The 13,795-nt window shown below is 43.7% G+C and overlaps 1 protein-coding gene across 2 annotated transcripts in view; it reads right to left on the reverse strand.

The window, feature by feature from the left end:
* LOC101067531 (leucine-rich repeat and fibronectin type-III domain-containing protein 2) overlaps positions 1-13,795 on the reverse strand; it is an 88,580-nt gene that overhangs the window by 57,419 nt on the left and 17,366 nt on the right. The gene's annotated exons all lie outside the window — the stretch shown is intronic.

The raw sequence follows: 13,795 nt of genomic DNA on the forward strand, positions 1-13,795 counted from the left end.
AAGGAAGAAGTCCAAATCTGAATACATACATTGCATTGGGATTTTAATTTGATGGGAGCACTTTTAATTAATGACTTATCACTTTTACAGATACACGTGAGGGCGGCGGTAGCTTAGTCTGTGGAGAACTAAGAAGCGGAGGATTCCCGGTTCGAGCCCTAGTGCAGACAAAACATGGAAGGTGTTCTGGTAGTAGGGGAAGGTGCTGGACACCTTTTGAGCACTGCCAAGGTACCCTTGAGCAAGGTACCAAATGCTTATATAGGGCACTGCGATGAAATGGCACCTCATCCAGTGGTGGACCTGCCTTCGCAGATTGTGTACCCTCCCCGTGACCCCAAAAGGGATTACGAAGTGGTTAAGAAGTCGAGACAATATGTGTAAGCATGTATCCAGGATCTCTTGCTACAACCACCTACAGGCAGCGTTAGTTTTGTTCTTACTCCTACACTGCTTGAATTTGGACACCAACTGCCGATGTCCGCCGACTAGCATAACTTTGTTCTAACAATCTTTGGTTAGAACCACCTCTCCCTTGTAGTTGGGGGATCAGGGTTTTGAGATTGAAGACGAACTTGGTCACATTTTTAATCACAAAAGAAGAAACTGGCCTGTTTTGCAAGTGAGTCGGCACGTGGACGCTCTTGTCCGCAAAGTTTCCTTCATCGACAAAGGGCGGCACAACACTTCAGAATTTCAACACTTTCAACTTTATAAAGATATATTTAGCAAATGTTCAGGTATGAAATCAAAAATCCACCTTTATCCTAAAGGAATTGTTAGTGCATAGATATATACTACACAAGCTGCCAGTTTTTTACTTTTATAATAATGTTTATGTGACAGTATTTTCCACTACAGCTTTAGCCTTCACAGACAGCTCCTCTGACCTTGAACCCCCAGCCTGACTCCCCATCCTGCTGCCCCACAGGCCAGGGTATGAGGTTGCCCGATCATACAACCACGGGTCGACGCAATAATTGAGGGCAACGCTTTGTGCCGCGCTGACTTTGCGAATCATGTCAACATGTTTTTGAGGCAGTAGCCTGCAGCGTACATCACTCAGCCACCAGCCAGCTTTAACTCCCAGCTAAAGTGCTGTGCCAATTATTGCATGACACTGCCATCCATATCTGTTCTGGGGGAAATTCATAATTTATGACACATCCTCCTCTCTGCCTCTGGGGAACTGAATGCCATTATCCCACTAAAGTGAGATCTGATTGGGCAGCCGCTATCTCGGTTGCTTCTTTGAAGTGATTTCTCCAAGTGGCCCTTATATAGCTGCTATAATGTATTATCAACTGGCAGAAGACACCCACTGATCCTCAGCAACACAAACTGGCCTTCCCTCGAAATGACAGCACAGCTTTGCTATGTTTGTGGATATCAGGAACTACAAAGGAAAGCATGGAAGTAGAAATGGTAGTCATAAATCTTCAATATTTATTTTCCCTTCTCTAAAGGTCTTTCTTAACTGACATCCAATTACGCCATTAAACCTGTATCAGTTTAATATTCACCTTCTCTTCTCCCTTCTCTTACGCAGCACACATCCATACGGGCTACCTACGCCTTTGATGCTCGGAGCAGGATTAAAGTTTAACAAGGTATATTCAGCAGTTCGCGGCATCAAATCATTAACATAAATTATCCAACATCTTTTCAGTTTTTCGCATTTTGTGCGAAGGAGCTGCAGCCATTCGGTGGAACTCAATAACATGACATGTGAGCGTTTCACAGCTGAATAAAGCCTGGATTTCTGTGTTGATTCACACAGGCCGCAGCCATCAAGATGTTCTAAACGGTTTTAAAGTAGCACACGGTTTTTAGCGCACTGACATTCTGACGCTGATGATCCAAGGCCTTCCTGTCGACACCTGCTACAGAATTTAACTTTGCGTCACTTGAGTTGAGTCCATAACACTTGATTACACCCAGCAACACTTCACGATCGGTTGTGAGTGAAACTGTGTATGTGTCAGATCGTGATGTAACCCTAAGTGTTGGCCCTCCCTGTGTAGACAGGGCTGTCTCACCAAACTAGCATCACAGAAGTTGGATGCCAGCGAAAATACAGTGACATACAGCAACGACAAGACAAAATATCTCCAAAAAACGTTGCAGCCGAGTTCATTTTTTGGCACATTACCACACCAGCTGCCCAACATGGTCCACCTGTGTCAGATATTTCCAGGATAATTATCAGTGCAACCTTTTCTGAATTTTTCTTGCAAGGGGAGGGTTAGTTTTAGACCACGAGTGGAGTACGTATGTGGCTTCTTGAAGCATTCTCCCCGTTGTTCGTTTATGGCTTATTGCCGATGTTTCTCATAATTCTCTTATAACAAGCAGGTTAAAATGAGATCAGCAGAACCAATGAAAGGCAAAGGCTGGATGTTGACATAAACAATGTTAGACAATATGCTAATCTAAAAAAAATACCCAAAAATGCTCATTTAAACTAGCAAAAGCTGCAAAAACAGCTCCTTCTCCTGCACCTGTTATATACAGATAAGTATATGCTTGCCAGCAAGTACATTTAAATTTGAATTAAGTGCGGCGGCAGAAGGAAGTAAACAGACTGAGTGACAATACATCTTTCTTTTTTAAGCTTTTCTCCTCCAATGCCACATTTAGGCCTATTTTCCTTCATCAGTGATAGTCTTCTAGCTCTGTTACTAAGTCATTCTGCCTGCAGAAAAACCTGCAGAACTGAGACAAACTGTTGCAGGCTGCTTACAGGTCAGTCCCAGAGGTGCTCCAACAACTTCCCCCACTTCCAACCCCATGAGAGGCTTTAGGCGACAGACTCAGTTTTCATATCTACTTGTTTTACTGATCTGTTTTGCCTCAGGAAAAAAAAGAAAAGATCCCACCCACATTAATAAAGATATTCTCCGAAATAAATACAGATCTGTTGGTTTAATCTCTTATCTACAGCCACCTTCTGCATCTTAACATCGACGGTACACGGAGAAACAGTTTTGTTTGCAGGCAACTACACAACACCTTGAGCTCGGCGCCAGAATTATTTCTGAGTGTTGACCAGGAGATATGTGTTCCTGTCCCACAGTTCAGTACGCATGATCACGTTTCCGGGTTGAAAAATCTATGGCCACCTGCTGAACCTGCGTGTATGGCCTTGACAGATACGATTCACTTTTAAACAAAGTATGAAAAATCAAATCTTAGTGGCCGCACTGATAGCACCGATATGACAAAACCCGACAGCCTCGGCGTTTTGTTCCAGTCTGCTTTGGCTCCACCCTCCACTCCCCACCACACACATCTTTCTTCACATTTTACTACCTAATAAAGGCAAGATCCCTGAAAAATTGTGAGGTATTGTTCCGTAATGACGTTGTCACACAGCCTATTGTGTCATTCTTCACAGTGCGTTAGCGACAAAAATCCAACTAAAGCTAACGGACCACTCTACGGCAGTAGTGTACAGCAGCAATGGCCCTCAGGGGTAAAAGATTATTTTCTCTTTCCGACAACCACTGATTTAAAAAGGCACCGACAAATGGACCATTCACTGGTAAACTTGCCTATTTTGAGAAAACGCACGAAGCTTGCTTGCTTCCTTGTGACGTTTTATTATAAAGTGTACATTAATTCCTTTGGAGGGAACCTATAGCGCGACAGAAACCCGTTCTGTTTGTCTGAAGGATGAAAAACACCTGCTACTGATTTACCCAACAGTTCATCTTCAGATATATGCTAGCCATCAGGCAGGCTTTTATGTGGCTTTCTTTCTCTTCTTCGTGCTACATGTGAAGCCCTTTCGATCAAACAGCGTGTGCCCCGAGCCTTTGCCAAGGGATTCAAACGATTTCCCCCACAATTCTGAGAGGATGTGTTATTCTTACAGGCAAGATCACAAGTGCAAAGCTATGACCAGGAGTTCTTATTAATCCACTAGAGCCCATAGAGCTCCTGCTATTTCTACTATTTCGCTCACATTTGTCTCCTTCTGAGGCTCCGTTCAGGTCTGAGAAGCACCACTGAGCTCCCAAAGACACAGCAAGGTTCTCAGCCCATCATGAGGCACAGAACCTGTGGCCTTTGTGTCCCAGAGCCCAGGAGATACATCTGAACAATGAGGACTGGGCTTGATCATATCCTGCTGTAATTATTTGTCTGGTATCATTGCTGCTACACAGTGGAATCTGAACACGGGGTCGATAAACCGGACTCGTCAGCAGCTCGTGTCACATTGATGTGAGCTGAACCTCTGCAGTTGGATCCTAAATTTCACCACCAGGTAAAATAGACGCCTATTCTAAACAGCCCATTTGACAACTCATGCTAGTTCCATGCTGTTTATCCATCTAACACTAAATAAATGAGCTGCCATCAATTTATTTCAGTGTAATTGGTTTTAATTGAGAAATGCTCTGTCTTTGAAACATTAATCTATCTCAATATCAGCTCTGCTGGGAGACAAGTAGAGTAGCTCTGTAGTAAAAATTAGAGCATGTTCAACAACAACAGATTCTACGGTCATTGGTATTTTTAGCCTTCCCTACAATTTCTTTTTTGGGTCACAAAATGCAAAACAAGTGACAGAACTTCGAACATAAACGGCCTCATAAGTACAATGAAGGCTAATTTATGTCGCTGTGGTTCTGATCCGTGCAACAACTTGATGGTGTTTAATTTATTCTACAGGAAAACGGCTAATTCCCAGTTACCAGAGGTATCTTCGGGTTCCCGGGCTCATACAGGAAGAGGAGTAAGAGAGCTAATGGAGAGAACACTAAGTCTGATCACAGAGGCTAAAACATGTGCAGACAATTAGATTTACAATGAATGTTTGGAACACTGCCATGTGGCCCTGTTGGGACCGAGTGCTCGGTTAGAGCGCGAGACATTTATTTGCTGCAAAAAAACAAAGTCACCCGGAACCCGGAACACATACAATCCCAAAGTTATTCTATTGGAGCTGCGGCTGAGCTTTTCCATGCTACTGTTTACACACTTATGGCTGAAAACATGCAGTGACATTTGAAAGATTATAGAATTGAATCAATCTGAACATAAAACACGGCATGCCATTAGCAATTAAGTGTAGAGCTATAGATGACTTAGTCATTACATAGTTCATTAATCTCAAATCTGTCCAGTGGAAAATGGGTGGGATGCGCCAACATAGCAGCAAGCAGCTCTTTGATTTGCACGGACAAAACAAACCCCGATGGCATCTGTCAACGCAGCAGGCAGACACAAAAATCGCATTGGCTCTGACTGCCTGTTTGTGACTTTCACACCACGTGAGGTTTAAGTCGCGTGCCCGGCTCTTCCCATTAAGCTAATTCCAGGCTTTTCTCTTTGGCCACCTTAAATCCAGATTAAGAACATTATGTCGTACAAAGTAGGTGGGACGGGCGGATCTGCGTTGTGATGGCACAGAAGAACTTTCCTGGGCCCCCCTTTAAGGTCTCGAAGAGAGCAACAACACTGACCAAAGGTGTGAGTACCTGTGCCCATGGATGGATAAGAGAATGTCCGTCAGTTTCTTTCTCTTTGTCTTCAAACTTTACAGTTTCTCTTTACTTCTAATCTGCCCTTTGTGTCTTTATGAGCTGTTGCCTTTGAAGAATGCTCCTGCACTATAAACATGGCATTTCCTGTCATTCTTTTCATAGGCTGCTACAGGTGCTTAGCTTAGTTTCTGATGTTTTCATTTAAAATTGCAAAAAAAAAAATCATTAAAAAAAAAAAAAAGACTGTGGAAGGCTCTTGTCTAATATTTCATTCAATTATCTCTATTCATCCACTTGGATGGAGCAAAGCCTCTTATGGCCGCCCTGGGATTTCTAGCCACGGGCCAGTCTGGTGTCTGGTGCAATCTGATATGGTTCTTGTGAATGGTTGACATGGAGCTGCTTCAATCGAAGAACTTAAGGGTCAAGCTCTTGTTTCTCTCATTCTATGAAAAACAAGTCTTTTCCAGTAAAACTCATCCCAAAAAAATTAGCTCATGGCTAACATTCCGTTGTTAAGAGAACTGTGTGTGTGTGTGTGTGTGTGTGTGTGTGTGTGTGTGTGTGTCTGTGTGTATTCTCACTTTCTCCATATAATGCAGGCACTTTTACTGTCTCAAGCAAGCGCCATATTAAGGCTGCTAGCATCACAAACCGCCCGGAACCGAACTCCTTACATAAGAGTCTGGCCTTCAAAGATGACACCATAGTTAAGAGCGAGAGTAGACCTCGGCATCCTCTTCCGTGGGTGTTCCCTCGGGAACTAGATATTAACCGTAAACCCCATGAAGCTATTATCGCTAAAATCGCCCCTGTGTTTCCTCTGGCAGTTGTTGGTGTATCGAATGGTTTGCTTATCAAAAATAGAACAAATAAATATTTCCATAAAATCCCAAGGCTAACTGTTTCTGCCAGTGCAGCCTGTACTGTACCACAAAAATGTTCCTCCCCCACTGTATTGGTTTAATCTGCGTTGCCATTTACCAACAAATTTGTGTTTTGAAGCGCAAATAAATCCAAACATCACAGAGTGATTTTTTTTGTACACTACAGTTTTTAACAGGTTGGACAACAAAATGGGCCTGGCTAAGCGTTAGCTCTAACACAAACATGCAAAGTCTCTTCGCCACTGGGAGAAATTGCAGTGAAGTCTGGAGTCGCTCATTTGAAACGAATGAACTCAGAGAGGAAGGCCTCACGTGCACATTCCCACATTAGCCTGTATCGCATAGCTCGCTGGCAGTAAGATACATATGCTGAGCACGCCACCCTGCCCCTGCACGCACATGCGCATGAAGCTAATCTTCCAATTCACCACCTCCCACTAAGCAGCTTTTGCGCGTTTCACTACTACCCTGACCTGTAGGGATTATGACTTTGAGGGGTTTCCTCAGGTCCCACCCAGTATTAAATATCGGCACTGCAGCTGTGATATATTCACCACCTGAGCTAATGAAGGGATTGTGCATGTTCAAAACACGTTCAGCCGTGTTAATTTCGCTCAATTCTGTGTAATTTTGGAGTATTTTGTTACACACTTGGTGCTAAAGACAGAACCTTCCTCGGACATTTTGCACATTTGTTCCTCAGCCACTAGATACTAGCTCAGAAACTTCTGTTGACGCCGAGAACTGAGCGACAGTTTAGAAGCTCCAGCCAAGGAAATCGCTGCACATCTGGTGGAGATGGGCTTTTGAAATCTCTCATTTGTCTTTCAAGAAAAAACAACTGTGACCAGAATACAAAACCTCCTTCGCTTAACAGAAAACTCCATCCCAAAACTCCAGTGTTTAGGTCTTTTGGGGATGGACCCATCAGCGACTCTAACGTGACCGTAGACGTGAATGGGGCTGTGAATGGTTGTTATGCTGCCCTGGCCCGGGGACGAGCGGTGGAGTTGGACCCGAAGGCGTCACGGATCGGCCCCAGCCTACCCTGCAAAGGGTTGATGAATGCTGGCTCTTAAACTTTGAAACCCATTTGACACCCGCTCTACTTATCAGACAGAAAGGCGTCAGGTTATTGATGGCACAGCCCACCGCCCAAGAACAACATTAGCCGCTCCGCTTCACAACCATTCCGTCCAGTTCATCTCACCTGAAGCCAACAATCACGGGGAATCTAATTTAATCACCTCTGCTGTTACTTTTATTGTGGTTTTGGTCATTGGCCGTGCAAAGTTCTCTCCTAACTGAAATGAGAGATTTGAAGCATGCGACTATATTTGGAGTAAAAAAGTAATAAACATCACAATTAATACATTTCCGCCCCTTTATGAGCAACTCTCCCAGTAATCTGCTGTCGTCATGTCTGATGTGAGCCAGTTAATCCCCCATTATCATATCTTTAAGATGTTGTTAATCAGTCTTTAAACGACGAGGCACTTCTGTGCTCACGTAGCCGATAGCAACTGAGATTATGAGATTAAACAGGAAAATGTCAGTAAATATTCTGATGACCTACAGCTTACTCCAGTCTATTTAAATGACGGATGGACGGACAGACAGACGGACGGAGGGATGGATGGATGGATGGATGGATGGATGGATGGATGGATGGATGGATTTTAAGATAATCAACACACGTACATCCTGGTTTCAAGTTTGCTTTAAACCACTGGTTAAATAAAATTGTACATACGGACGCAAGAGTCTTTGGGGCTATCAAGATGTCCACTGTTGGATGCAAAAATATGCTTTTAATGAGGACTTTGAGGACATTCTCCGGTATTACCCTTCACGGCACTGTTAAATCTGTGCAACCAGCTGATCAAAGTAGAATTTTTGAGTGCAGTCAGTGACATAACTCAACCCCGTGGTCATGACCGATGTCCTGAATGTTGCCGATAGTAGGAATCAGGAACATTTTTAACAACAACCTGCCTTTAATGCTGAAGTCTTTTCTGCGATACTGCAAATGGCATCGTGCCTTCGGCTGAGTGAGTCAGAGGTCGTGATCCTGCACAACAACAACCAACAGTGTTTCTGCTGCAGAGCAGCTAACAAACCGTCAGCTACTTCAAATAAATAAAAGAAATAGCGCTAAAACACTTCGGCACTTCTCGTCTGCACTGGAAATGCCAGAATATTTTTCATTCTGGACATTTTACGGCCTTGACATTTGTCACGGCGGGATTAAGTTTGAGGAAATGTGGCCTTTCCTCGTATGGCCTTATAAAACTTTAAGTGTGTTAACCCCAATGTGCTTAAAATTGGAACGCATTATGAGAAGCCACGGCGTATAATGGCTGCACAGTATCCCCATGTGGCAGCAGCTGGAGCTGATACCTGCAGTTTGGAGTTGCAAGTCATATTACCCACGTGGATTTGAGGGGAGAATGGGCATAAAATATGTGTTGCACCTTTAGAGAATATATTTATGCACTTTTCACAGTGTTTTTTTGTTTAAATGGACTGCCTGCATTGATTAATCAGCTCTTCTTATATTTAAATGAATTCCAATTTGTGGAAATGTGCTGTAGTATAGCATAGCTTAGCGTTACATTTATCTTCCATCATTTTAACTTTACGCTACAAAGAAGAAACACACTCACAAAAATGCCAAAACAAACAAACCAAAAAAAAAACAAAACCAGAAGGTATTTTCTCCCGATGTGGTTCTTGACCCTTTTCAGGGTTGATTTAACGGCTTGACCAGGAGGCTCCTGAACAAGCATCACACTCTATCTCTCACCTTTATGAGGCTAATTACAGCTGTGGGTCCTCAGGCACACAGCACTTTGTGAATGCGGCTTGACAATGAAGATTGATTAGGCTTCAGTATATCATAGAGCAAGAGACACCCGCGGGGGATACAGCCTGCTTCGACTCTCACCTCCTTTAAATTGCTCCTGAAAACATCCATCCATTATCACTAGCTGGTTGTCTCGTCGCTGGCTGGCTGTGCTGCTGACAGGTCTGCTAACGCTAAAACAGTTAACGTTTTTTTCAATGTTCAAAAAGAATTTGCTCACTCTCGAATGCAAATGACCCGCTCGACTAATCCGCGTATTCAACGCACACATGCTGCTCCGTATTTTAACTAATTGATACATTTTAATTGCTGCTGCAGACTGACAGGTTGAATTCCAACACGTTCGCGAGGCCTGTGGTGCATGCACACCTTCTGCGTTGACAACGTATAAATGTTCACTAGCACTTCCCTGATGTTGCGCTCTTCTCAATTAACGCGCTGCTTCCACATGACCTGGTGAGCTTCTCTGACGCGTCACACTGGCAAATGAAGCCAGGCAACACAGTTTCCTGCAGGTTTCAGACGGCATGAGGTCGGGTGTAACGGAAACCTCTTCCTGATGTCTTATATGCAAAGAGATGCAGCAACCGAAAATAATAATCAAGTAAGCATTTTTGAATCTATCCTCCAGGCCTCTCATACTGTAGAGTTCCTTTTCTCTGAAGGTTTTCAAAATACTACAAGTATAGGAGGTTTTACAGTAAAGATTTTATTTTCTTGACCACTTTGTCCCTTTCGTGGTAGCATGGAGGGTCCTGGCAGGGGGCACGCCTGGACAGGTCATCAGCTCACCTCAGGGCCCTATGTGAGAATTTCTATATTTAATTAGAATAAATAAATATAAACGGGTACCGTCACATTGCCTTGAATATTGATTTTTTTACCTTATCTCCCAACAACAAACACTTCTCACTTGGAGTTTTTTCCTTCTTGCCTGAAGCTAGCTGGTAAATGCTCAATAACAGCCACCGGCCAAAGCGCACCTGTTAGCAGGAATGAGCTCTGACCGTCTGATCAGTTTGCTGCAGCTACACCTGTGATTCGTTAGGAATGAGAACACTTTTGAAGCATGAGTCTGACCCCATGAGAATATTTTAAACGCTCAATGTGGCCACCTTACACTGAGGAGGACAATAGCAACAGATTTTTGCTCCAGCCTGAGAGTGTGAAGCTAGATGCTGGATGTCATCTCAACCATGTGCCATTTGACTCTCATTTACTGGTTAAATGTAACCGCTGTTGTCATTGCGAAACTGCTTAAGATAACCAAGTTCACTGCTCACAATATGTGGGACCAGATCTGTGCATCTATTGAATCAATTTTACTTGAGCACACACAGCTAAAAAAGTGAATTATTCAGCCAAAGAAGCGCAGAGGTGACTCTTTTCCTCAAAGCACAGGTTCAACCTGATTTTGCACCTTTTATTGCCTGTGGTCTGTTAATTCATCAATTATTTAAGTGACATTTTGTATTTCATTAGCCGAGTGTCCTCAGCGGCTCTTGTAGCTTTGTGACACAGAAGGAGCAGAGAGGCCAAGTCAAGGCTGCCACAACGAGGCTGTTTAATCTCAGCGACATGCATAAAAACTGGCCCTCCAACATATGCAGAGGATAATTTATGCTCCACCTTATCTCTGCCTGGGATTCAAGCAGATGTCGGCTTTTTGTTTCCCTGGCATTTCAAATTGCTCTCATTCTGGAATGGTGTTTGTAAAATCTGACATATTTGTCCCAGATATGAAGATTCATAATGTTTTACTGCTAATGTAGCAAAATATCTGGGATAGCAGTGCCCTCATCCTGCTCTGGTAACACCCGAGTCGACGTAGCAGCAAATGTTAAGAGGAGCTGTGGGATCAAATTCCTGAGATCATTTATTAATTATGAGATTACACCACCGTTCACGACAACAGTTAAGACAGTAAATCCTGATTAATGAGAAGTAAAAGGATATTTGTGCTTTATTGTAAGCATGCAAATTTTTTTTTTCCAAGTTACAAGAGCACATTTGTTTCTGCAAAATCCTGTCGGAAATGGGTGTTTCTCCAAACGGCACGCGCCCTCACGACCATGGCGCCCCCGTGCTCGTCTGCTCAGAATCTGCCATGTTGCAGGAAGTCATTCTGACCAATAAGCACCATCAATAATGCAACAGAGGAAGTGCTTCAAAGAAAAGATTTCAGTCTTCCACAGATTATAATGGACACCCTCGACTTTGAGTTTCACCTCTGCAGTGACAAACGTGCATAAAGAAGGCCAAGGAGCTCGCATACGTGGACCTGTGAGCACTTAGAAGGCCGTCAGAGTACAGCAAACAGACGGACTCAGCTCACAGATGCATGTGTGTGAGTGTGTGTGTGTGTGTGTGTGTGTTTCCCTCAAGGCTTGGTTTATTCATCCATAATTCTGTTAACCTCAATTAGACATCTGCCGACTATAAAAATGCATATAAATGACTCTAAACGAGTGTGATTGTCTGCTGTGGATGAACAGAATGTGATCTGTATCTGCCCCCGAGATCTTCCATTCACTCAATTAAAATTAGGTTGTGTGTGTGTGTGTGTATGTGTGTGTGTAACTGCCCGTGAACCTGGCGGCACAGAGCAATAACAGTCTGAACAGATGATGGTATACTTCAACATGTCAGTGGACATGAGAGACGTACCCCCACCCCCCCCCCCCCACCCCCACCCCACCCCCCGCCCATACACACACACATTATTGCCACTTTGTTGGAAAATTCCGCCAACTTTGTTTCAAAGTGGAATTGGAACTTTTTTACAAAGGTTCCCTCGGTTAACCAGTCTGCTCCTGACTCCTGCACCGTGAAAACTCTTTGGAAGCGCGACCTATAAAGGTCACGCAGTCGAGTCCATGAACGCTCATGTCCTGGTGCACTTATCAAAAATACCAAAGGTATAAAAAAGAGGAAGGAACAACAACAAATCTAATCATTTAACCCAAATCTGAAAGGTTAATCTCAATGGACGCTGCATGATGTCACACACTTCTGGTGACAGATGACTCAGCAAGAAGGGGACAAATAACCCCGAAATCTGCTCGGTTCTTTCTATTGTAATTAATCGGTAGCAATCCACTAGTTAAGTAGAATCAATTAGTCAAAAAGTTAGAAATGACTTGAATTTAAGCAAAGAGTTGTGACCCGGCGACTCTGTGAAGCCGAACTACATCTACGAACTACGACACCGTGAGGGACCTGTAGAAATCACAACGCACATCTGGTTGAAGTCACAGGTGACGGTTGTGTCTGAGTAAACAGCTGCTACAGAAGGGTTTCGCACACATTTACAAGTGTTTTCTGAGAGGTTCCCTCCCCGGTTCCTCTGTGTTTCTGCGTTTGTTTCCGCCCCTGCTTTTCATTTTCTCTGTTTTCTCTGCACAGTGAAATCAAATTCCTGCTAAAATCAACCCCAGCTGTGATTACAGGCCAAATATTATCCGAAAAATGGATCATTTCTGGGGGCGCCAGGTGAAAGAGAAAACTAAGCCGATTCCGAGTCCTCCTGGGTTTCCTGTCTGAAAAGCGATGGCGGCGATTGTGTCGCAGAGCACAAATGACCGCGGCAGTCAGAGGGAAATATGAAAGGAAAATAGAATAACCAGACTATTTTGGACACAATGATGAGCCTGTGGAAAACACCTGAGGTCCACATCTGCCAAAAAGAAAACAGACGCAATATCTGGGCTCCGGTAAACCTCAATGGCAACGCTCTGGCAGTGCTGAAGGTGGCGCAACAAGTCTCTCGTCAGTGCGGCTCCGACACTTTTGAGTTGTTTTTATGAGCTGCCGACGACATTTCAACCGGATGTTGAGACCTCCCAGGTACACGAGGCTAAAAGTCCCATTCCATAAATCACGCAGCTTTGGCTTCCGATAGTCTCCAGCTCCGCTCTCTTCTTTCTTTATCACTGCACACCAGGAGGCCTGTGGCCTCTCATGAAACTGCCTTTAGCATTAGCAGTAAATTAAAAGTTCCTACCCATGTTCACTGTTTAGGATTAGTTTAGATGGAAAGGCAGGAGCCACAGCATGAGCGTCTTCACCAATTGTCTCGGAAGATTAGGCAACTTTTAGTCCTCAAAGGGCAGAAGTAAGGCTCCCTTTTCACTCTGAGCACAATTCCAAAGGAAAATGGCTTCTCTTCCTTCTTGCGTGCTCAATGTTTCTGTTGTATTTCCCCCTGTAATGTTTGGAAGGCACCTATTTAAACAGCATCCTTAAGTGGCGCTGTGATAAATAACAGCACTTGTTTCAAGTCTCAGCGGTGCCAAGACTGGCGCGGGGATGAAACTTTTGCTGGAACAAAAACAACATCTCCACACATCATTTGTCATCTCTGCATAGATTAAGACGATCATATATTAATTACTACCTTCCTTCAACATGTAGAGAAAATGAGCCTGTTGTCAAGAGCCAGCAGCACTGCACCAAACCCAATGAGACTAAATGGCGGACAGTTAGCCTCGTAATGAGCGTTTAATGACGGGTCAGAGGATAGAAGCCTAATGGAAAATAACTGTGTGTTC

This window comes from Takifugu rubripes, chromosome 2 (genome assembly GCF_901000725.2).
Source record: "Takifugu rubripes chromosome 2, fTakRub1.2, whole genome shotgun sequence".
NCBI classification, from domain to species: Eukaryota; Metazoa; Chordata; class Actinopteri; order Tetraodontiformes; family Tetraodontidae; genus Takifugu; species Takifugu rubripes.